This window comes from Aptenodytes forsteri, unplaced genomic scaffold (genome assembly GCF_000699145.1).
Source record: "Aptenodytes forsteri isolate BGI_AS27 unplaced genomic scaffold, ASM69914v1 Scaffold66, whole genome shotgun sequence".
Lineage (NCBI taxonomy): Eukaryota > Metazoa > Chordata > Aves > Sphenisciformes > Spheniscidae > Aptenodytes > Aptenodytes forsteri.
Window position 1 is genome coordinate 5,609,484 of NW_008795131.1, and position 10,897 is coordinate 5,620,380.

A 10,897-nucleotide genomic window follows, 5' to 3' on the forward strand; every position below is an offset into this window, starting at 1 on the left:
TTCATTGCGGTGATATACCGGGTTTCTGCACGGCCCCTGTGACAGCCGGCTTGCTGGCCTTCCATTTGCTCTGCTGCGAATGGCCGCTGACTGCAGTTCAATGCTCCTCATGCTCCAGGAAAGACCGAGCATCAAACAGATCTCTCGCAGCAGCTCAGAGCAGATCGATTACATCTCTGCTTTGCCAGATGTGCACAATACAGTCGTAACACCAAAGTGAGCTGAGTTTGGCTGCGCTTGACAGTCTCTGAGACAGAACAAGAGGAGGCCTCACAATATCAACAAATCAAAGAAGAGAAGAAAAGTATTTGAAGAAAAGATATTTGAAGCAATTTTATTAAAAAGGACGACCGATTTGTTTTACAATTATTTTGAAATAATATTTTTAAATAATTAGATTGCTCTGAACCAATACTGTAATTTTAACACAGGTATAATCACTGTAAATGACATTAAGAGCTTGTCTACAGGCAAATTGCATTGCTCTGATTATAATGGGATCGTTAAAGCTCAGCAAATCCCCAAGTCCAGATATAGTAGACATAGCAGAAAAGGAAGGGAAAGAAGTTATGCCAGAAAACCTAAAACATCTTGGGCTTATACTGACATAGCTATTTCAGTCAGAAGAACTCGTAACTAACCAAAACAATTGCACTTGAACAGCTGCAAGGTACACATCAGCTCTGAAACACGAAGCTGCAGTGGAAGCAATGCTGAAATTTTGCTACATTTAAGCTTGAAAGAGAACCTGAGCAAATGCCATTAACGTTGCCTTTTAACAGTGTCCTTCTGCAGGTTGCACAGTAACTTGGGAAGAGGAGACGTGAACATACCAAAGTCCAAGGGGGCGGCTTTGCAGCGTTAAGGCTACCGACCTCCTCCAGCCGGAGCTCCGAAGGGTGTCAGTGCTACACAAAATGGCAGCTGGCCTGCAGGGACCTGTAGTGGTGATTCTCCAGGCATGCTGAAGACTTTTTAATAATAGCTTACAAAACCAATAGAGATGTTTCTCTCACCTTGAAAAGAAAAGTTACAGTAACTTCTAATCTGACAATCCAGTATCTGTACTTGTTCCCCTCTAACTCCCAAAGAAAGTGAAAAATAAAAAGCCCACAGCAAAAGGTACGCATGAACCGGTCAAGAAAAAAAGAAATTACGGTACACAAACAGTTCCTAGAATCAAAATCCCTTAGTCAGGCATCCGTTTGCCCCATTATAGGAATTTGGGCATGCTCCACTCAGTCTCTCCTTGCTGACCCTCAAGTTGCACAGGGCAGCCTTGGGCATGATGAAAGATGTGCAAGCTGGAGATCAGCAGGTGTGTTAGAAAAGCAGGGGCGAGTTTCAGATCAGAACGCTGACACCATGGGAAACTCTCCGTTCTGCAAACATTTCCCCCAGATCAGAGGAAACAGATTTTAAGATCATTTTAGTGAAAGCCTTTACAAAAAGTCCTGGCCACTGAAGTTCACAGCAAAATTCATGCTAACTTTAGTGGAAACAAAAGTGAGTTCAAATCAGTAACTATGTGCACCAGGTTCTGTCTCAAAAGCTGAAAACTAGAAATGAGAGGAACAACTGACCTAAATATTCAGAAATCACTTAGTGACTGTTAGTGAATCTGTTTTTGAGTGGTTAACTACAGACTTCTCAAAGAAACTTGATCACCAGAGATAAAACTTTAACAAGACAGCACCTTTTAATGTATTTCAATTTGAGGCATATAGAACTACTAATGACTTCAGTGAAAAACTGGGTCAGAGTTATCCTCATCTTCCCCAAAGTGCTGTAAAACTAGATTTAAGTGTATATATATTTAAATTAATGTATAATTATATATTTATATATAATTTTGTATTCTACTTAGCAGAGATGGTAAAGTACAGTAAGTGCTGAAACCATTTTGGATGGTATTCACTAAAGGACAACAGTAAAAACACCAACCACAGGGCATTTTTTTCTAAGTCCACTTTCAGTCCTGCTCTCAATAGATAAAAAATCTATATTAAGTAGTGAGTCAAAAAAACCCTCTACAATTCCTAACACACTAGGCAGAGACAGGGATATTTTGTACCTGTTAATTAACAGATATAAGATGCAATATGGATGTAAACAAACACATTTAGATGTTATTTATGGTTGCACAGATCTGTAAATAAGAAAATAGGGATAAGTAAAGGTGCATTATTTTCCACCAATATTTCCAAACTGCTTCATTGTATGTCTACCATATGTTCATATGTACAGTCTTAAACTAAGAAAATTTAAGCACAGCATGCCTTTAGTGGACTACATCCTCAGTAAGTGTAACTCAGCAGGTAGTAAATCACAGCTATTTGTGCTAGCTGGCAATGTAGCCCTAGATTTGCTGTAAGCATTATCTGTGCTTTCATATTTCTTAAGAAGCAGCCTGTTAAGGTTCCATTTTCAAATGTTTTTCATCAATAATGCCTAAAGGTGGCATGCTCACTAAACAATCTTGCTAGAAACAATACAAGATAAGACATAAAAGACATATTAGATTACCCAGTGCAAATGCATCCAAATGCAACAAAAATAAATGCAAAATGCTTTGGGGTTTGTCGCTTGCAGCATGCAACAGCTTTTCCATTATGCTTTGCCTGATCCTTTGCCAGATTTCTTCAGAAAAACTGAGTGCTAGGACGAATGGAAAGAGCTTGTCTGGAGGTCACACTGTGGGAGCTGGGAAGCAGCAGGCTGGTGTTCCACTCTGACTTGCTCTAACGCCTTACTGGGCCCTTCCTGCCTTGTTCTACCCAACTATCAATACGGACATTTAAGCTTCCTTCCCATGTAAGTCTTACAGATAACAAACAATTATATCAGTGTTATTACATTTATTAACTAATGTTAATGCTATAAGTAAATCCAGGACCCCCCAAATGGATTGGGACTTCTAGTGGTGTGTCACATAGCTGAAGAGTTTAAATTCCTAAATCATATAATTGTTCAAACACAAATTACAGGACCTGAAGTAACTTCATACTACAGTTCCAATTTTAAATGCTTCAATAGTGATTGCTGCTGCTTCCCAACTCCTCACCTGCAGGAGGGGGACTCCCTGGTTCTTACAGCCTGCATTCTATTAGCTCTTCCGGCAACGGAGTCTGTTACCATGGCCCACCCCAAATACCACAACTATAATAGTTTTTTTCCACCCAAACTTGTCATATTTTTGCCAAAGTCAATCTCTTCCTCATAACTCAGAATCACCTGAAGGGATTTCCTCCTGTCCTTCCTTGCTCCACAGAAGTTTACTTCTTATCCTTCAGCAAATCTGAGCTGCAATCTTTCCCTATCTATCTCCCTCATTCCCTGCTGACCCTGTTAGCAGCTGTACTCCTACACACCTTCATCTTTTTCTTTTTTTCTCTCTGTACTGCACTCTCTACTTAGCTTCCTGAAGCATGACCTTACAATTGACACCAACCATGCAAGTGAGTGCAGATCTGCGTGAAGCCAACGGGAATGTTGGAGGACATGGGAGCGCTGATGAGGAACGGTCACAAGATCAGGGCTTTGGATTGCAAGGTCCTCACGACAAGACTGTGTCTGTGCATCTGTGTACATGAAGTGCGTATGTACCTCCATATGTTACACATACATGGGTAGGGAGGCTGCTTATTCCCAGGTGTGCTGGGAAGAAACATTTAATAATATTTCCCAGATAAGTACTATTAAAATTATGAGGATCACTGCCATTTCAAGAGTGTGGCCGAAATCATTTGATGCTAAGAAAGTATTCTGAAGCTGAGAAGAGCTATGTAGGCACTACTGTTACAAATAAGTTTCTAATTCCTAGTCCGAGTATGTTAGAAATAGCACAACAAATAGTTAGGCTAGAAGAATATTGTGAAGCAAAACCAACTAGATGAGTTTCATTTTCTTTTGGTGAGGAATTACTCTTTACAGTTCTCCACGGTGTAGGCTTTGAGCTGCCAGTTCCTCAGGGCAAGGTTTAAATTAAGTCCTCTTCTGCCTTTTTTTTTTTTTTTTTTAAATTCTTTTTCCCCCCATGGTTTTTTTTTTCTTTTGGGCAAATTCCTCAGGGCAAGGTTTAAATTAAGTCCTCTTCTGCCTTTTTTTTTTTTTTTTTTAGATCAGGAAACTATTTAATTCATTTCGGGCTTTGTAATCTTCTCCAACCCACTGTTATAAAATAACAAACAAACAAAAGAATACCCAAAGCTAAATGTTGACTCTAAAACCCCTTTTCCAGCCTCCTATTTAATCAGCCTTGTGGCATATTGGAAAATAGATCATTTAGTTCCACTTCATTATTATGGGAGTAAAAAAAATCTTACAGCCAGGCTTAAAGCACCTAAATACCTAAAGCCATGTTCTAATCTGTAAAGCACATGGGTGTAAAACAGGCAGGCAATTTTTCATTTCCTTGGGGCAACATTGTTTATGGTGACTGGCAGGGGCTTTCTGTATTTCATCAGGCCCTTTATGAGCACACTGCCAGGCACGTATAGCCACATTCGCTGCATTAGAGATCAGATTATGTGCAACGGAACGTCTATCCTGGCAGCTAATGGATATGTGGCTGTCAAGGGGGGCAACGGAGGGACTGCTGCAAGGAAATTTGAAATGGCTGGCTACACCCTTAGAAATATATAGGGCTTAATATGTCAAACATACACTGAAATTAGCATGAATTTAGTAGTGCTGCCCGTGAAAGCCACCTGCAATCAAAGCAAATAGTTTTACCCTTAAAAAGTCTTGCAAAATACTCCCTATTGCCTATCCAGGAGATAGTTGCCTGCCTGCAGTCAGGATTTCTAATCACCAGAGAAGAGAGGTTCAGGAGAGGTTTTTCTAACCTGGAGAAGACTCTCATCTTCTTGTGGTAAAAAAAAACCCACAAAATTCTGTGGTGATAGACATTTACGAACAGGATTATATGATCCACTGTGATGGCAGCTCACTGGACTCGATTACAGACGGTCCATTCCAATTGTATGTTCCTTCAGCAGATTTTGAACTGGCATCTGAGAATGTGAGATTGTTGATAAAAAAGCCCCAAATTACACTAATGACAAAGTGATAATATCTTTGAACTCATTCTGGTTTGGTTCTTTCACATGTTGCTCATCAACATTCTAATATCAAAATAAACAAATGTAAATACTGCCTGATGATGCTGGTAAAAAACATCAAGAGAGATTGAAGAATTAATTAAAATGGAAAAAAATTCTCTGGGGGAGGACCTATCTGGGACTTTTTGTTTTGAAATATGTAAAGCTGACCATTCCTTTCTCTATCTTTTCTTTTTTCGGTGACTGGGCACTGCCTTCATCCATGCATACTACTACATTAATTAACTGCCCTTAGGAAGCTGACATGAAAACACCTTTCTTCTGGTCCAAAATGATAGAGGTATTCTAAAAGCAGTTACATGAAAATATAAGAAAAAGGCACAAAGTCCTCATTTCTTTATATTTCACAAAGATAGCGAAGCATTTCTGGACCTAGCCAGAAGCAAAAACTTGTTATTTTAAGTTGTTTTTAAAAATAAATCAATTTCAGGGACTAAAATTGCTCTGCTTGTTCATTGTGTACTGGCCAGACATTATGGATATCCTTAGGTTTGCTGGAGTAGCTGCATAAACATGTACTAGTAAAGGGCAGAACTGATGCATACCATGGGGCTCAGTGTATTTGGTGACGGAGACAAGCAGCGTCAGTTCGGTAATTATCATGCCCTCTATTGGGAGTCTGTGTCCTGCCACTGATAATCAAAAACTTGACCTAATAAAGCCTTTTCTCTCTCCAAGTTCCCTTGCACTGAGAGAACATCTCCCTCCTTCTTGCGTATGGCCAAAGGGACGGTCAGTCGGGGAGGGGGGAGAGATGAATAGCGGGGTGCTCTGGAGGCGACCAGGGTGTCTGGGTATTTGATCTTTGCAGGCAGCGTCTGGAAAAGCTGCATGCAGTTTGCAAGCCACAAGTTGTTATCATCTGATGCAGAGACTGTGCTGTACATGGTACAGTGCAGAGTCCGTCTGGTGGTATGTTGACTGCAGAGCAGCAACACAGGGAGAGGCTTATTTAAAAATACAGACACGTAAGCAAGACAGAAACCCCACCTCCGTGTGATTGTCTGAGAGGGATCAAATGGGTAGAAATGCCACAGATAGACACACTCCTCCCAGCATAATTGTTACTATCACAGCTGTGGTGGAGAGAGGGGGAGGAGAGCGGATGATGCAAGGAGCTTGGCATCGTGCTTAGCAATCGCTAGACTGCACCCTTTCGTAAGAGGCGAGGAAACGCTGGAATACACCAGAGACAGCCCAGCTCTGCGCGCAGTCACCGGGTGTGCAGAGCTGGGACTGCAGAGCCAGCAGTGACACGCTGCATCTGCATGTGCTGCGCAACCCTCCGGATGCACTCAGCCTTCCCACCCTACCCGCACAAAGTTAATCCAGCAGCTGTGTGATTTACTGCAACAACACCGGTTCTTAGTCACTTATTTTCAGAGCTCATTACAAAGAGCAATTAAATGGTCATAACCTCCCTAGCCTTAACCCTATTTAGTAGATAAAGTGGATAATTAAGCATTGTTAGCTCCATTTTGCATCTATGGAAACTGGTGAGAGAGGCTAACACAAGGTCACAGGGCTACTCTGAGTCAACTTGGGATTATAATACATCAGTTACTAACTCCTTTATCCAAAAATGCTGGGATATTTCGTTAATATTAAGGAGTTACGGATCAAAACCGCTATTCCTGTCTTATCACTGAGAAATCTAATACAGAGAAGTATTACATGATTTAACCGAATCCAGTATTTGAGAACTCGAAATGAGCACTGATATTTTGTATTTAATGTCAGGTGAGATAACCACCATCTCTTTTTAAACACTCTCTGATGTAGCTAATTGTTCTTATATGCGTATCTTTGTACTAATACCTAACGAAGCAGTCAGATGTGACAAATCTGATACCCGGCCTGTGGAACTGAGTTTTAAATGTTATTATTTGTAGCCGCCTAGGTAGAACCACAAACCCCTGACACTCGTTCTCCGTCAGAGTTTTTCATTTGTGTGAACTGCAGCGACAGCTCTGAGATGTTGGACAAGCCTCTCCCCTGAGAGCACCTTCCCCGAGTTGACCGGGAGTCACTGGAGACTGTAGTTCAAACTGCTGTATCCTTCAGGCTATATATAGCTCTATTCCTATAAACTATTATCTCACTTTTGGCCAGTTGGCTTGCTTCATTCAAAAGTGTTTATCTTGCCCTAACTGCCAGCCTAAAGGTGGAATGCTATTTTTAGACTATGAGAGAGGCCTAAAGAGAGCTGAATTTTTAAATACTCCCCTTTCCCCGATTTTTTTAATACCTTAGTACTTATGCAAGATGCTACAAATTGAAGACCTCTATTTGTTCACAATATGTGTATAAAACTGACAAATTTTCTCTACTTACGTGTCTCAACCTGATTTCTAGGGAGTGGAAAAGACTTCAAACATTTTTAACTTTTTGCTTCGCCCCTATGGCAGACCAGTAAGGCTCAAGAAAAGACCACATGCATTTTATGTAGGGACCTCCAGACAGCCACCAACGTGGACAACAACTATCCCAACAAACACAGGACCATTTGAACTATCAGCTTCACTGGGCCATCCCATCTCCTAGATCCTGATTGTCTTCCAAAGCTTTCTTAGGAAATGCATGATTATACCCACAAAACCACAACAAACACTGAGTTTCGTACTTCCATTTAAACCCATGGAAAATTTGTGACAGATTTAAAGGGTGGGAAAAGTAGACCCCCTAAGTACTGCGTATGTAATAAAAAGCATCTTACAAAATCCACTGAAGTGAAAAAGCCTTTAAAGGCCAATTGCCTTTATTAAATGCTGAAACAGTATGAAAAACAGAGTTCGAAAACTGCCCTTATATCTAAAATTCTTGATGAGGACTGAGTGGAGGATCATTTCTTGCCAAGTAATTCAGGTATAATCAGGTGAGATCCACCCGTGCCAAGATACCCAGTACCAGACATGGGCTAACACTCCCTAAATTGGGTTCATACTCAAACGCAGTTCACAAGTTAAATGACTTGGGTAGCTTCTTTCTAGTATGGACAGACCCACCACTTACAGTGTGGCACACTGGAGACATCCAAAAGATTTAGACAGCTTTATTGCTAAAAAAAAAAAACAACCAAACAACCAACCAACCCAACAAACAAAACAACTCAAAGCAAAGACTCAAAAAAATCAAGCTTTCTAGAAAAATTAAAGGCAGCTGGACCTGACATAGGGACGGGACTGGACTGGTGGTACAGCGATGCTCCCTCTCCCCGTCTCATAGCTGCCTTTCCACTTGGCTCTGAACCAGTGTCATTGTTAATTGGATGCCGAGTGATGGATCTGGCCACCTGGCACTCTGTCTGGCTCCGAGCTCACGATCAACTCACTTGGCAGGCTAAGTGGGGAACTGGCCACCTGGCTAATACGAGGGCTACAGAATCTCTGACGAGCTGATTGCCAGCCTGCTAAGACATTTTTTTATTGTGGATACTGACAGTAACTTCTCTCTTTTGCTCTATTCATCTTTCTCATTACAACTTGTATGCTCACAAAGAAACACCCAACTCATGACCCCCTCCTCTCTTTACTTTCCTCTGTCTGCTATAATGGATACAGACAGACTCCTGCCTTAATTGCTACATGAGAATAAAATGAGCTTCTTGCCTTCTCCTCCAATTTCTTTAAATTATTCCAAGTTCCCTACCCCCACTCCATCCTGTCTTGCTTCTCACCATCATTCTCAACACTCGAGATTAAAATTTGTATTAGCTGATGAGTTTCATGACAATTTTTGAATGGTGTAGCTTGTTGCATATTTTTAAATTAGTAAAAACACTGATAAAAATTAAGAATAACATCAAAACAAAGAACTGGACAAGAATAATGTGAAACCAGATTCATGCCTGAAGGCTAGATTCTCCACTTGCCTTGCACCCTGTTTTATTATTAGCACTTGCAAAACCTTAGTGAGAAAGGCCACAATTTTGATTTGATTTTTTACATTCATTTTGCATATATGTAAATTACTCCACAAGGAGCAAGGCAATGGAAAATGAAGAATGAACTGCACAAAAATACATCAGTAAAGAATTCTAGAGTGTCAGCGTCACACAGTGAAACATCCTAAGTTATGCTATGAAAATTAATTTTATTACTTCAAGATCTTAAAGAAAAAAGTATTAGAAGTACTGAAATTTTCTATTCAATTTCAAATGTACTATGATGAGGTTCCACAATGTTTTTAAGCTGGTCTTGGGATACAGTAAGTAGCTAACGTCAAGCTCTTACATCCATTAAAAATGATCTGAAAATAATGTACTTTGTTAATTGCAATCATTGTACAAAAATTAGATCACTGATTGGAATAGGGCTATATTCACTCCTGGTGTGACTTCATTAATATAAACCAAAGATTCATTTGCACCTTAAAGGTCCTCCTTCAGCTGACTTTAATGGGGGACTTTCCATAAGCTTAAAGAACTGGATCAGGCTAAGAAGAGGTAAGGTGGCCCAGGGGGTGATCTTCCAAATTCTTAAACAGCCATAGTTTAACTGAAGTTAATAGAAACATTTTGGTTTATCCAAGTGGAGATTATGGAACTTGTTTTTCTCTTTTCATTGTATATATGCTACAAATACTGGAGGGAAGTATACTGTAGTTCTAACATCACAGTTTAAACCAATATAGCTTGGCACCGGTGCTGAGAGAAGCAGCCACATGCTTCTCCATCCGCTCATTTCTATGCTGATACAGCCCTTTTTTTTGTCCCAGCCAAAGTTTTCATGATGAAACATCATGAAACTGATCCAGGTAAAAACTAGGGTCATTTTTCACTCTTGGTTATGTTTATCTTTGATTGTTCTCCCATCCATTCATCACACAAAGGGAGGGAACAGCATGGGGACAGAAAGAGGCAGCTGGGAACTGCAGAAGGGGGGATCGCTTCTTTTAGCTGCAAGTGCTGTCTTAGAGCAGTTAACATTTACTGTGAAACCACAAGACAAATAGCTCACCTCTAATAACTGCAGCACCAAGGAAGCGTTCATAGGATTCGTTTAGCAGCAACAAGATATTATGAGCTGAAAATATGCACTGAAAAATGGCAAAGCGGTATTATATTGAAGTAGCAGATGTGGTCAATCCTGAAGAAGTCTCTGTACGAAATAATTCTGTTCAATTTTCTGAATCTGCATGGTAAGTTCAGCTCAAGCTTTTAGCAATATTATAAGCATGAAGGTACATCTCTATACTGTATTATTTACACACACACAGAGTGTCTATGTCTACTGATATATTAATAGACACATATATTTGCATTAGTAACTTATTAGAAGTTTACACTTTGTGGTTCAAGATAAAAATATTAGAAAAGAAAGGAAAGGAAGGAAGGTGGTCACGCAAATTCTCTAGTGATCTGTCACTTTGTCTTCCTTCTATTCCCCTCCTACATGTTGTTTCAGAGTGTTAGTGCCCTGAGCAACACAACAATAACTGAGACAAAATGATCATGTTTTAATTCACTTCCAAAATTCAGTTCGGGGAAACTGTCTGTCAGAAACACATGCTGGTGTGTTTCAGTGCTGGTACCTTTTTAGAAGCACAACAGCTATGTGCTTCCATGTCTCTGAACTTTCCTGGAATTAGAATCATAGAATCATAGAATCATTAAGGTTGGAAAAGACCTCTAAGATCATTGAGTCCAACCATCAACCCAACACCACCACGTCCACTAAGCCATGTCCCTAAGCGCCTCATCTACACGTCTTTTAAATCCCTCCAGGGATGGGGACTCAACTGCTTCCCTGGGCAGCCTGTTCCAATGCTTGACA

General features: G+C 40.3%; 1 long non-coding RNA gene across 1 annotated transcript in view; it reads right to left on the reverse strand.

The window, feature by feature from the left end:
- Window positions 1-369: 369 nt before the first annotated feature.
- The window catches only part of LOC103898067, a 23,935-nt gene continuing 13,407 nt past the window's right edge, over window positions 370-10,897 (reverse strand). The window contains exon 3 of the long non-coding RNA XR_657524.2: window positions 370-1,382. This is a non-coding gene — a long non-coding RNA (uncharacterized LOC103898067). The remainder of the gene's footprint in view (window positions 1,383-10,897) is intronic.